A 14,444-nucleotide genomic window follows, 5' to 3' on the forward strand; every position below is an offset into this window, starting at 1 on the left:
GAAAATCTGTCCAGTGGTTTGGGCTGTAAGTGTAAGCAAAATTTGTCTGCCACCCTTTTACTTTGCCCCTCTTGATGAAACCGCACCAAACTTCGCAGAATCAATCCGAGGGGGCCATATACGTCTTTTTGTAAAGTTTTATGAGGATTTCTTGAGGGGGGGTGAATAAGCCAACCAAAAAGTGATCTTCCTACGGGTCTAACAACTTAACCGTAACACTACAGGGCCACTACCGCAGGCCTGGTAATACATATATATATTTAAATATCATAGGGCAGTGGTCGCCGCCCTATAGTTAAAGTGAGTCAGGATCCCATAGGAACCTCTCAAAATTCTATAATTAATAACTTTTGAATCGAGTAACGGGGTAGACTGAAATTTTGAAAGTAATTAAAAACTATAGGCCCCCCAGACTGCAACGTTTTGTAAACATTTGTTAAAAAATGAGAAAGTTACTAAGCAGCCAAAATACTTTTTTTCTCCAAAAGTGCAGCCTACTTTCTATTAATTTTCCCATAGACAAACAAGGTCATTTTTTACTAACGCGCACAGCCCAAACCTCTGGAGAGAGTTGGAACAACTCCGAAACAATTTGGGCACAAAGCATTGACTCAGGATCCTTTTGTGGTTTAGGGTTATTCCGTGCAGTAGTTTTTTAAATAAATGCCCCTTCCCAAAAATAAATAGATATATTTAGAGGATTTACCCAAAACTGGGTGTTTTCAGAAATGAAACAACCACCATCTTGTTTTTCTAGCGATGTGAGCAATATTTGTTGTGGCTATAGCGGAGGATATGGGAAAATTAAAAACACAGGAAAAAAAGCCTTTTGCAGGTTGAAAAATATTCAAATGCCATTAGGCTAGTGATGGGGGTAGTGGCTAGAGGGCACCAAGAGGAATGCGGGAGTTGGAGGGGATCTAGGGATTGAGATTGCAACACAGTTATCTGTTGCCTCTGCTATAGCGGTGATTTGCCGACATCTGAAAGCAAACTATATCACGGAAACAGCGTGTGTTGTTGGGGGCAAGGGAGTGGGTAGGGGAGGTGAGGAGGCCATCTAGGAAGTGGGGCGAGCTGGCACAGATGAGGGGAGTACTTGGTGAGGGCCTTGTGGGTAGGAAAGCCCTTTTTTCCCCAGCCATTTTGGCGATATTCGCAGCTATATCCAAGGCTTTTAAGGGCTACAAATATCCGTGGGTAGGAGTAGTTCTGTGCCCCCGGCTATCTATTTTGGGGTGTCAGTGTTTTACTTTTACAGCTGTAGTGACATTGGGTGTGAAAAATCACTGGCCATGGTCAGCGACCTGGTAGGTATCTGTGAGTCTTTTTTTAATTCCGGATATGTGTATTTAAGTGTTTTGTATATGTGAGACTTTGGACAAAAAGAGAGGAAATTAGTTTGACAAAATTAATATAAAAAGTAGGAATCCTACTCTAGTTTTAGATGTCCAATACAATGCATTTTAGGATGTGTAATCTCACTCATTGTATTATATTGTGTGGTTGTGAAATGTTTGCCTACCCAGTTTACCGCTGTGTATTAATCTCTGCTTTCCTTATCTTTAGCTACTTTACATAAGTACATGAGTAGTGTTGCATTGTATTGACCTTTTAAGTTTTATTGTAGTATAAAACCTGAAGTGAGTCACTTTTTTAAACCAATTTATGTAGCAACAGTAATGATAAAAGTCAATTAAAAGTAACCATGAGCATAATAAAAACATGTTTTTAGTTTGTTTCATTGCATTTGTTTATTTATATGTCATAAGTAGTCTGTAAAAAGACGTTTTACAATGAGTGTAGTATTTTAGCAGATCTGGAGTACTGTTTTGATGTTTTGAAGGAACACCACATTTCCTTCATCTGTTAGGAGTACACCGTCATGTCTATAGTCATTTGTTATGAACAACTGTATGTTGTTGTTCAAAATGCATAATTGGTTGTGGTCTGTCAAAAATGTTGAAACTACTTTATCATTTCCCTAGGGATTTCTCAATGTTGCCGTTAAATCCGGTGGTCCATCTCCATTTTTGCCTCTGAGTCCGACTGGAAAAGTTAAAGATGGTGTGAATAAATATTTCCATTTGTTTATCTGTGGCTATCCAGCAGCCACTCAGTGTGCAGCGTTGCTACCCACGGGTAGATGTAGCACCGTGTGCAGCCACGGCTATACCATGGCAAATGGCATGTCGTGTGCTTGTGGTCATGTGGTACCCGCGGCTATCCGACATTTAGGCCAAAATAGCAGCATAGATGCTTTGAGTGTTTTGGGGGATGGGGAGAGACTAGAGGGGTGGAAGAAGACGATTGGGAGGGAGTGGAAACACATTTTTTAAGTCAAAGTTTTTGTGTATAGACACGAATATCAGTAAAACACTCATGTATGGGTTTTCTATCACTGCGTTCATAAAAAAACACGTGTAGGGGCACCAAAGCTTTTTTTTTATTGGTTGTGTCTGTAGGCGCAGTTATATTTATAGCTGTATCCATAAATATACATTGTCTGTGCAATAATCATATTGTTGTGTAGATGATACAGCAAATAATTTAATCTATGTCTGTTATTCTGTGTGTTAATGCCTTGTATTTTCTTAATTGAAGTTGTGATGGTTGGCTTAGTCTGGTTTTTAGTTTGTAGAAAATGTACATGCAGCCGCGGCTACAAGTAAGCTTTCTAGTTGTGTTGAATATCCAGAGCTACTTGTGATACTGGGCAGGAGTTTGGATGTGTTTCTGTGTTTCTAATTGGCTGGTGTTAACGTTGTAAAATGTACTTATTTGTTTTAATAGTTTTTTTTAGAATATATTCCTCTTTTTCTGATTGCACATTTTTAAAGTATGAAACTCCCCATTGTTTCTACTTTCTCATTTTGACTGCAGAACTCACAATGTGCAGTTCATGTTACCTGTGACAAAATATGATTGTCCTTAATCAGTTGTTTGTCATTGTTTTGTTGAAAGTCTTGATTTTTTGTTTTTTTGTTTTTTACTGTTGTAAAAGTGGTCTTGCTGTATATGTATAAAATGGTTGGGAAACATTGTTGAAAGTTGTTTATTAGGAAAGAAAACGAATTTCAGTGAGGTGCATGATATAGAATCATTAAGTATACTACTTGCACTCAAAATAAAACAATGACACCAGAGCAGTAGACATGTGATTGTATCTACAATACTTTTATAATCACTTGTGGTGTGTAATAAAGTGTTTTTGAGGTGATATGAACATGTGTTTGCTTTAAAAAGATTTTTTTGCGTGTTGGATGATTTGAAAATGTGTGCTGTAAAAATGATTTGGTTTTCTGAATTGTGTTACTGTGTGGTTCTCTATAAGAGAACACACAATGTCTTCATTTGTTTATTGTTTGTGAAACCTAGGCTTTAAATTCAATGAAAATATGTGTGATTGATTTTATTCTAAATGTATAGTCATAAAAAAATATAGGAATGGTATTAGTTGTGCAAACTTCTATTATGTAGAATAGAAAATGAATTGATTTTCTGGTGCAGATGTCCCTAATGAATGGAGGTGCAGTATGTGCTTAGCAATCCATATTTACTACACAAATTAGACTGTAAAATGTTTGAATGGTTTATTAGAAGTTTCCATGTGCAACAGTTTAACATTGGAAACATACCTATTGTTTATGTTATTGTTACTTTACTGCTACTTGATACAGATATAGTAGCAGCTGTGAATGCCAGTTTACTGGGCACTCTGGTTCTTACATGGAGTTAAGGTGAATGTTTAGCATGTTTATAGTTACAGATCCGTCCAACGTGGAGGCTTTAATAAAGGCCGCTGGCCATTATCTGATGCAGTAATGACTCATTGGCTTTGGGCTTATTGCTATTAGGAGTGTGGCTCATTATACTGGAGTAGTAAAAGTGTGAAAGCAAAAGAAGATATAGAGGCTGAGTACCTTCAAAAGGAAATACACCAAACGCAGGTTATAAAGATACACAGATCTTTATTCAAAGTAACTGAACAGTTTTCAAAGAAACAGAGTATTGGATAGCTATCAGGCCCTCAGTGCACCACAGCGAATACCAGCCCGTTCAGTGTGGGAAGTGAGTGGGACTGTACATCAGAATAGTCAGACCTTTTATACACTTCAAAACATGATGTCCAACACACTTGCAGGTTAATGAATCTAGGATCTAGTGTTCATGCCGAGTTCGTTCCTAATTTATGCATCCATACATTTAGGAGTTATCAATTCACCAACAAGTTACAATAGCAAGTGTGTCTTCGGATTTCACATTGAGCTTTTGCACACATCTTTATACAATATAGTTAAACAAGTGTTCACGTAAGATGCTCAAACAGTATTGTACACGATATATGTTCATAGATTAGTATCGATGTCACAGGTGATCCTCTATACACAGGTCAATGAAGGACAAGGTCTCAGTACATGACCCTAACATTTGGCCTGCAAGCAGTTTACACATTAACTTGCACACAGAGGTCAAGACGCCCATGTTACATTCAAAAACGACATTGTCCACCATTTTAGAACACAGGGTGACTTCAGAGGGAGAATCTAAAATGGCGGATGAACCTAAAATGGTGGCTTACACAGATCTAAGGTCAGGACCTTGCAATGCAAATTTCCTCACAGAGCGACTTGGCTAGGCCAATTTATGTACATACACATACGATAAAAGAGGGTGTAATATGGTTTCCCGTTCGACAAACCCTCCTTTTGGCCTATGTCAAGCGCTAAACTACTTCTAATCACTTTACGAATAATTTCACGTCTCAATGTCCACACACCCTGACGCACCATCGGAAATATCAATCGCCATTAGATCGGTTACCAGAATTTCTTTCAGAACATATTCATTGGAGTTTTTGTCTGGGGCTTATACCTTGCGTCCTAACGTACCCATCGCCTGTGCGCAACATCCCCCTAGCATCGAACATATACCAGGAAGACACTGTATACATCAAGAAAGGAACAACAGAATTCCCACAATAATCAGCAAGACCGAAAGTACCTTCCAACCCCAAGATCGCAAGAAGTCCCAGAACCAAGTGCTAAGATCCCAGTTTCCCTCGGGAACATGCATTTCTGAACTTAGGACATGCAGATTCTGTATTGCCTTGAAGATAGTTGGGGATGAATCTGGCACGAAAACGCAGCAAGCGGACCCCACTAATTTACATACCCCTCCACGTTCAGCCAGGATGACATCTGATGCCATCCAGTTCTGAAGTGCTACTAACCTTATTGCTTTCTGTTCTAAAGTCATATTATAGAGTATGTCAGTGGCCCGGTTGATGGTTCTCTCCAGTACTCTCGCTAGTCTCCTGATATCCTCTGAGTTCATTATTTGTCCCCAAAATGACACAAAGGATTTCGCTACGTCTCCCAGAACTTGTGCTGGAGTGTCACCATTCTCGTCCCACCGTGGACGAGCCTTTGAAACCTCTTCAGTACTGGCTATGAATACCCCAGGTAACATAATCCCTAAATAACAAGTTCCCTGCCAACCCCTTGGTAACCATGGAAATGCTACATTACCGCAAACAAAGTAGACATGCTCGCCTACATACAAAGGTCTGACTTCCACAGTCAAACTCGCAACGTTGGCACAACCTTTAAAATCACCCATTGACTGAGTTCCATTCCTCTAAATGCAGAAAGAAACTGAATCGGGGCTATGGTTGACAGTGTAAGAAGGAGGCGTGGTATCCTTATTGCCTATAGGAGCCATTTTAAAAGAAATCAAAGATTGAAAAGGACTAGACAGTCTATCAGAAGGCCTAATAGAAGCAACGTGGCGCTTACACCAATTTGCAAAAAGCGAGCATCCCAAGGGAGTCAAAACACATTTTTCAAACTGATTCAAATTAGTCCCATCAAAGTTCCGTGAGATGCTATTGTTCCAACGACCAAAGAATAGTGCTCTAGGAGAAGCATAGCATGCAGTTGCCAAAGGTAAAGGATGAATATACCAACCTATTCCTCAAGCCCCTTATTCCCGTGTTGCGGTAAATGTGAGCAAACCCAACAGTTGGACCTATTAAAGATGGTATTTGTAGCATTCATGATGAGTAATAGCATTTTGTTGTGATATCTCTGTCTGTGCTGAGAATCCCTAGGAGATAGAGTGTGCAGATGCACGAAAGGAGTAGAAACAGTAGGTACATTTTCAGTCGGTAACAAATGCTCAAGCGGATGTACTTATTCTAGACACCAGAATCCTAAAACAATGAATATTATAAAACCAATTAACATTATCAAAAAACAGCAAAACGTTTTCGGGGCCCATGTTACAGACTGTCCTTTTTCAAAGCTGGTCACACGTTCACTTATCAGTCCTGTGCGAGCGGTAGCGGTGGCAGGCATTGTAATCTTCAAATGAACACATCAATGTTTTTAGCAGGCGACCTTCAGGCCGAGCGTCTTCTTAGTCCTTCCACAAACCCTAGCCAACAGAATCCCCGTATAGACAATAGATCAGGCCAAAAAGGCAAGCCCTTGCTCATTTTCCTCGATCGCACAGCCGAACCGTGCAGTAGGTCGATTTCCTTGGTCGCAGATCGTACCTCGTGCTTCCTGGTACTGAGTGATCTGAGAACAATGTGTCATCACTTCCCGTTGGAAGCGACGTATCGATAACAAGAGAGGATGCAAGATCCGGAACAACAGCTTCCGGAAACAAAACTGTTGGAGAGTGTGGAGGCAAAATGGCTGTTTCCCCAGGCCCCACGGGCTCAGGGAGAGTCTCTGACGCACTCTTGATGCTGTTTACTGCTTCGGGATCGTTGGTTGCAGTACTGATGAGGGGTTCTGTTTCTTCTGTATCGTATGGCACTGGGTGTGGAATCTTCTTGGTGTGCGTAGCATGGATCCAATTTTTCCGGCCAGCCACCCGCACTGCCATCTGCGTGACCAGTAGGACTTAAAAGGGGCCCCCTGCACTGAGGTGCAAGGCAAGAGGATTGCTCGAATGCTTTTGTCAGGACCCAGTCACCTGGCCATATGCTGTGACCAGGGCCCTCGTATCGTACAGGTAAAGCCTCTCCCACCTGGTGATAAATCAAATACAAGTTTTTAGTCAACTGGCTACAGTAATCTGAAAGAAGTACATTTTCTATATTTCGCACAGAAGGACTTTTCAGAAGGTTCCAGATATTAGCAGGCCTCCCCATAACCAACTCAAAGGGAGAGAGCCCAGTCTTAGTTTGAGAGGTTGTACACATGGATAACAACACGATCGGTAAGGCGTCAAGCCATTTTAGTTTGGTGTCGGCACACGTCTTAGCGAGCTTGTTTTTGATGATGACATTATGTCTTTCTACTAGTCCGGCACTCTGAGTGTGTCTGGCCGAATGGAACCATTTATCGATCTGTAATCCCGCACATATCTGCAGAATTACAGCAGCGATAAAATGTGGACCATTGTCTGACCAGATGACCCTTGGTAGCCCGAACCTTGGGAAATATTCTTTTAACATACTCTTTGCAGTAGTCATGGCTGTAGTGTCTTTAACAGGAACAGCCTCAACCCATTTTCTAAAAGCACAAATGACAACTAACACGTACTTCAAGTTATTACATCATTCCATTTCAAGAAAATCAAAGTGTATAACCTCGAAGGGGACAGAAGGTGGACCAAAACTTCCCCAGGAGTTGGCATTCCCGTTCCCACATTATGCAGTCTTGAGCAAATCAAATGCACGCTTGTGCTCCATGTTCCACGGCAATGGCGAAGAAATGCCCTTCCTCGTCAGAGCCAACATCGGCTTAATCGTTAATCAAAAATTAGGGATCCACTGCCTACAGTAAGAAGCCATTCCTATCAAGGCTCTAACATATTTCTCTGTATTTGGAACAGACATGCTAGAAATGAGTTTTATCCGTTCAGGCGTCAATCTTCTTCCCTCCTTTGACAGGAGATAGCCTAAATAGGCAACCTCCTGGCAACAATATTGAAATTTCTTAAGCAAAGCTTTATGTCCATGTTTAGCCAGGTGAATAAGCAACAACACAGTGCCATCCATACAAGCGCTCTCTGAGTCAGCAGCTAAAAGCAAGTCATCAACATATTGAAGCAGTGTACAAGTAGAGGGCAAATCAAGGGTATTGAGTTGTTCTTTCAGAGCCCTACTGTAGATGCTAGGACTTTCCGTGTAAACCTGTGGTGCAAGGGTAAATGAGAAGGAGCATCCCCTTAAGGTGAACGCGAACAAATATTTACTGTCTTTGTGTATAGGAATACTAAAGAAATCATTCTTTAGATCCACAATACTAAAATGAGTAGCTGAAGCCGGGATCATAGTTAATATTGTCGTCACATCAGGTACAATTGGAAATTGTGGAGCGACAATCTTATTGATGGCACGTAAATCAATTATGAAACGAAAAGGAATCGCGTTATTGCCTTTTTTGTACACGGACAAAATCGGACTATTGCATAAACTACCTGCAATTTCCCCAATCACCCCTCGATGCACAAAATCGAAGACGATGCATTTCAAAGCTTGCTCACCATCAATCTTGTACTGTGGAATGCACGGCAGCTTCACTCCATGTTTCAAGACAATTTTAACAGGCTCAATTTGCAAAACACTGACATTATTGTCGTCTACTGCCCATAAACACTCCGGAACATCACTAAATTCTGGCGGCAAAGGTCTAGTCAAGAATTGAGAGACAGAAAGTTGCTGTGGTGAAATCATCAAACGCACTCCATCAGAGGAACAATGAATGACTGTTTTTAATTCCTTCAACAGATTCAACCCCAGTAAATTCTCTCCACAATTCGAAGTCAAAAGGAATGGACAATGGTCCTTAAAGGGACCCAAAGAAATAGGTACTGACGAAGAAACTGGACAGACAACTGGTGTGCCAGAAAACCCTACAGAAACATTGGTTTGCCCTGACAGTGGACTGTTTGGAACCAGAGAATGATCAATGCAACACTTGTGTGCCCCTGTATCTATCAAGAATAGATGTTTCCTATTTTCCACTAACATTTCAACATAGGGACCTTTCTGATTAACGGGAATAGGTGAAGTTTCCAAATCCTGCTTCGGACAATCCTAGCGAAACAGAATATCATTGAATGGAAGTTCTTCAGAGAGGTAAGCGGCAGAAGGATGGTCAAATATGTTTCTAGTATCCACACTTGGTGCCTGATTATCCTGTGAAAAAAGGTTGTTGCTGTGAATCTTGTGAAAACTGACCTCTACTAGTGCCCCCTACACCCAGGCGACCTCTGGGTCATCTACCCATATTTCCAAATGTGTTATTTGACCTCTGTCGGAGGATCGGGCATTGTGAACGACAATGACCCTCTTGCCTACAATAGGCACACTGGTTAATGTTCATAGGACCCAAGGGCGCATTTCCTTGTGGAACATACTGACCTCTAGTTTGTGACTTTCCCCCTCTAGGGCCTCTAACAATTTGCTGTAACAACACTTTTGTCTTCAAATCAGCTTTCCTCTTTTCAACTCTTTCTTTTTCATTATTGACACGATTCTCATAGTACTGAGCCATGTGCAGTACTTCTGATTGAGGCTTCCCTTGCCAAGCGCTCTCAGAAGACATGATTTGCAACTGGATGTCAGGCAACAATCCATGCACAAATTTGTCTACAAATAATCTTTTCCCACACTCTGTGCCCAAATCTTGTCCAATGAAATCCAAGAATACCTGTTCGAACTGATTAAATAACTCGGTAACACCCTCAGACTTCCCTTGGACACAGGCAGTAGGCTTGTCCCAGATAATTCTCTTTTTCGGGAATTATAGTTTTCAATTTCGCAGCTATTTTGTCAGGCAAAGTTATTATCACCTGAGGTGGTCTTTCGCCAGCTGGCCTTTCTCCATCGAGTCTGATTATGTTAGCCCATGTATCTCTATCCCTGCTACATCATCTATAGTTCTAACCTGTTTCCACAAATCTACGGGCAGGAGTACGGGAAATAACAGATAAATGTCACTTAAAGTGAATACTGAGGATTGCAAAACAGACTATTTCTTTATAGAACCCTGTCAGATTTTTCCTAATGTCGGGAATAGATTGCCTAATGGTGTTCACTTCCTGTCTTGAGAACGGGACGTGAACGAACTGTGATACATAGTTTGCAGGGATATCCTGAGCTGGCGTACCTGCTGCAATGTTAGCAGCAATCTCAACTTTTGGGAAGAATGTCGGAGGAACCTCTCTCATAGGCAACTGAGAAGTAGGCAACTGCGAACGCTTACTAAGCAACAGAGCCAAATCGAGCGCTAAAGCAGCTGAAGAAGTGTCAAATGAAAAAGCTCTTTTATAAATACTCAATAACTCTGCGGGACAGCAAATCTTTCTTTTTACACACTCACCCTGTAGGTAGTCTACCATTACCTGTATCACTTTCCTCTGCATTTCTGGCGTATATTGACTATATGTGTCATATACTTCAATAGGAGTTATCGATCTGTCTGAGATCCATCTAATCGCATCTTTCGTGCATATTCGCGTTTCCTCAGATATCGATTTATGACATGGAAGGAATCGTTGCAATCAACTCACGTTTCTTCTCTGGAGGTACAGTATTACGAGTGACAACCCTTGATCCTGCTCCCTGATCTACTACAAGCGGTGCGGGACCACTTGGAAGAGAGAGAGTAGGCATGTTCAACTGAGGTGTTATCACTGGTACAACAGGAAAGAGCAGAGGAGCAGGTGGAGGAGCAGGCGGAGGAGCAGCAACAAAAGGAGGACCAACGACTGGAGGAAGATGAACAACAGGAGCAACGATAGGAGAAAGAGGAGGAGCAGGAGGATGAATAACAGCAGGAAGAGGCAAAGTAGCAGGAAGAGGAACATACGGAGGTGGTGCAGTAGCACCAAACCTTCGTTCATTTACCAATTTATCGATAAGTTTGTCGGAAACATGAAAGTCTTTAGAAGGATAGATTTTCTGGATACCAAGTGAGAAAGCCATATCAATATTCCTAACTGACTCTGACTGTTTATCTTGGTCATACAACAATGCTTTTCGGCGTTCGTCTTATGACGACGCGCATGTTTTTCTCTACTCTTATGCTGCTGCAAAGCTTCTTTCTTCCAATTCTGTAATACGTCAAATGCTGCAGGTCTAGCCTTTTTCTTTAATAATATAGATTCTAAGTATTCAATACGAGGAATTTCAAAACTACCATTGATTGGCCACTGAAGTTTAGAAGCATGTCTAGTTTGTCTGTGCCAAATATCATTAAACACTATACTACCAATGCCATGCTTACAGTACATAGTACAAGCCGGCAACCCCTCCTGTGGCGCCGGACGGCTAAATTCCAAAGATTGTCTTGCACTGCAGAATAATGCCCTAAAGCAGGCAGACAATTTCCCAGGCATGTCAGAATACTGGTGTTACCTGGTCAATAATTGTACTCGTGAGTGCAATGCTCCAAAACAAATTATCAGGATACTTAAGAATCGGGTCACGACTCACCTGATCATGCCTAAGGCGGTCTGATCGGATTTCAAAGTTTTTTCTAACAAATTTTACCTTGTCTTTGGTGATTTCGGCAAATCTGCCAGCCTCGATAAGTGGACCCTCGTCAAGATGCCGACTCGGACCGCATGCTCACTGTCCAGGGATCGGGCCTTGCAGCGCTGCTGAGGTGTCGCTTCTCATGTAGAAAGGGGCCCTTTTTGTCACCGTCCGATCCCGGTCCAATAGTCACGTCAACCTTCACCGAGCTGGCATCAATCTTGAGGGACCCTATTCGGGCGCCATCTGTGAAAGCAAAAGAAGATATCGAGGCTGAGTACCTTCAAAAGGAAATACACCAAATGCAGGTTATAAAGATACACAGATCTTTATTCAAAGTAACTGAACAGTTTTCAAAGAAACAGAGTATCGGATAGCTATCAGGCCTACAGTTCACCAGAGCAATACCAGCCCGTTCGGTGTGGGAAGTGAGTGGGACTGTACATAAGAATAGTCGCACCTTTTATACACTCCAAGACATGCTGTCCAACCCACTTGCAGGTTAATGAATCTAGGATCTAGGGTTTGTGCCGAGTTCGTTCCTAATTTATGCATCCATACATTTCGGAGTTATCCTTAATCCATTCGCCAACAAGTTACAATAGCAACAGTGTGTCTTTGGATTTCACGTTGACCTTTTGCACACATCTTTATACAATATAGTTAAACAAGTGTTCACATGAGATGGTCAAACAGTATTGTACATGATATATGTTCATGGATTAGTATTGATGTCACAGGTGATCCTCTATACACAGGTCAACGAAGGACAAGGGCCCTCATTAGGACCCTGGCGCTAAGTGTTTAACTGCACCGTAAAAGGCTGCGGCACCGTTAAACACTTAGCGCCTTACTACGAGGTCCCTTTGCGGGACCCGACCTGAACGGCTGGTCTAGACCAGCCGTTAAAGTAGGGACCCGCAAAGGGACCTTGGTGCTAAGTACGGTACCGCAATTTGCAGTACTGTACTTAGCGCCTTCCCCAGTCCCATTGAGCCATATGGGGCAAAAATGGGAATGGGGAAGGGCCAATGTTCAATGGGGATTAACTGCCCCGCCAACCTTGGAATAGGGTGGTAATTCCCCATTGAACATTGGCGGACTCGTTACGATACCAGCACCAACCATGGTGCTAATAGCACCATGGTTTAGTGCCAGTATCGTAATGAGGGCCAAGGTCTCAGTACATGACCCTAACATTTGACCTGCAGGCAGTTTACACATTAACTTGCACACAGAGGTCAAGACAGACATGTTACATTCAAAAACGACATTGTCCACCATTTTAGAACACAGTATGACTGTAGAGGGAGAATCTAAAATGGGGGATGAACCTAAAATGGTGGCTTACACAGATCTAAGGTCAGGACCTTGCAACGTGAATTTCCTCGCCTAGGTCAATTTATATACGTACACATACGATAAAAGAGGGTGTAATATGGTTTCCCGTTCGATAATAGTGTTTTTATTTGATTGGAAACTACCAGCAGTAGTGATGTTTTCTTACAGTAGTTTTCGGTGCGCATATTATAGGCCATGCTTTAAATATTACAAATATTTGCAGCATTGGAACACTCTATTTGAAGAGTTATTATAAATGCTAGAGAGGCTCAGATAGGAGGCTTCATTTTTTGTGGCATTGTGTTTTTAGAGTTGTCTTTTTTTTATTTTATATTTTCATCACCAGTTGGATATTTGAATATGTATAATATTGCAATGAATATTTTAAAACACAAATAGGCTACCAACCATACATGTGTACCTTTACCAGTGGATACAGCTTTTAACTGTGTCCACTGTATATTACATACAGTGATAAGGCACTGGCCATGGACTTTAGCACAATACTGGCCAGTGGCCACAATCTTTTGCTGTGCCTAATATATAGTCTTACATATAAAGGGGCCACTAGCATGGCCTTTGACCTTGAGCAGTTTGTACATATTTTGGCAATGTCCACTGTTTCTTTTAAAAGAATAAAATGCAATAAGCGATGGCTGTCAGCTGTGCCCACTGTATATTATGTACACAAACTAGCCACTAGCCATGGTTTTGAACAATATACTAGCCAGTGGCCACAGCCTTTGGCTGTTTCGACTGTATATTGTAACATAATAATGAGCACTAGCTATGGCGTTTAGCCATGGCCACTGACTACAGCTTTCAACGTTGTCCACTGTATATTTTAAAACTGTGATTGGCTGCTAGGCATGGCTTTTAATCATGGACATTGGTATTTTGAACACTGACCGGCCACTAGCTATAGCCATTTGTGCCCCAAGCCTTTGTGTCAAGTGTGAAATTGCAGATTTTTTGTTTGTTTTAGTAAATTGTGTTGCCAAAAAGATAAGTACCTTTGGCAACAGATTATAGATATTCGAAACATGAAAAACGCATTTGCGTTTCTATTGGAACACTATTATTTATACAATGGCATTGTGACTCTGATTCTGAGAAATGCTAGAGAGGTTCAGAGAAGAGCCTTTTTATGAAGTGTCTACAGATCTGCTGCTCCTATCTCCAGTAGTACCACTTTGATGAGGGAGATGCCTTCCCAGGATCTTTCTTTCTGATGCAATGCATCTGCCGGAAGTCTTCATCCACTTGATCCGGGGGTACAAAAAGTGTCTTTATTCATTTGAAGAAAGTCTGGCATTATGCAGCTGAAAAAAGAAAAAAAAGGTGCAAGGTTCCTGTGATGATGTGAATGATGTGTATTGGAAATTGCAGAGATGGTCTGGTCCATACTTGGCTGCAGTCTTTTTTGGCTTATATGTGATCTTATATCTTCACTCTATGTTATATATGCTGGGGAACAGGTAGGAGCAAGATAGGTTAGAGCCTGGCAGACTAATCACACCTTACAGGCATCCAACACCCATTTGCCACACTCTTGCACTCAGGTGCATTTCACAGTTAGCTCTGGTCCCCTTTAGGGACT

This window comes from Ambystoma mexicanum, chromosome 5p, assembly GCF_040938575.1.
Source record: "Ambystoma mexicanum isolate Mex_15411 chromosome 5p, UKY_AmexF1_1, whole genome shotgun sequence".
In the NCBI taxonomy this organism is placed as follows: domain Eukaryota; kingdom Metazoa; phylum Chordata; class Amphibia; order Caudata; family Ambystomatidae; genus Ambystoma; species Ambystoma mexicanum.